Here is an 879-nt window from a genome sequence, read left to right on the forward strand (position 1 = left end):
TGCTCAGCGCATATTCACAAAGTACATGCGTTAATTTCTCATTCAACATAAGGAAACTAGAAACATCCTTTAAGACAAGAATGAGAAGCCAAACTCCTCTTTAGAGAGAAATTTTGGCAAGTAAAGTCAAATCTTATATTCAGTCTAAATGTTAAAGTCCCAGGTACCTGTGGGTTATTTTATAAAAAAGTGAGCAACACTGTTCTTTTGTCTCTTCTTAGAAAATATGACCACCTTAGCTTTGTGCAGCGGCAGTATCATAGCCAATGAGGTTTATCCAAGGAGTGATTATTGCTAATTAAAAACAAAATATGACCACCTTGAAACAATAAGACATGTGGATGGCCTTCCTTACAGAATTGATACTCAAGTTTCATTGAAGCCAGTGGCCTCCCTCTTCACATTGCTCAAACCATTTACTAAACTCTTCTTTTGGAATTGTCTTCAAAGTGAGAAAGTTTTTTAGGAAAATATTCTTGCTTTATAGTCATACTTCATTTTTAAACCCCAAACAGATACCTATGTTCACCACACTTATTTCCATATAAGTTTCTCAAAGCCAATCTTCCTTTATTGAACAAAAATTTCCCATTATAAAAAAATGTTGAAAAGGGTAGGCAGTAGCATCTGAAGACAGTTATTGAAAGCGAACATCCAATACTGGTTTGTGCAATGGTAGCATCATTGAAATGAGTATTTAATACCTAGCAAGATGACCACTTTGAAGTATCTAATTTTGACGAATATTCAGTTATATTAATTAAAATAATCAGTCATACTGCCCTGCAGCCATATCTCAAATATCTGCCTGTCACTCCTTTATAAGATCACAATAGTCTTTTGCAGCTCCACATGAAACATGACTTGAAAACTTACACT

At 34.5% G+C, this 879-nt stretch overlaps 1 non-coding gene across 1 annotated transcript; it reads left to right on the plus strand.

Moving 5' to 3' along the window:
* Positions 1-237: 237 nt before the first annotated feature.
* LOC120612686 (U4 spliceosomal RNA) lies at positions 238-380 on the plus strand. Its single transcript, XR_005655507.1, has one exon. It is a non-coding gene; the product is annotated as a U4 spliceosomal RNA (small nuclear RNA).
* Positions 381-879: the final 499 nt, after the last annotated feature.

The sequence above is a fragment of the Pteropus medius genome, unplaced genomic scaffold, assembly GCF_902729225.1.
Source record: "Pteropus medius unplaced genomic scaffold, Ma_sr-lr_union100, whole genome shotgun sequence".
Taxonomy (NCBI): domain Eukaryota; kingdom Metazoa; phylum Chordata; class Mammalia; order Chiroptera; family Pteropodidae; genus Pteropus; species Pteropus medius.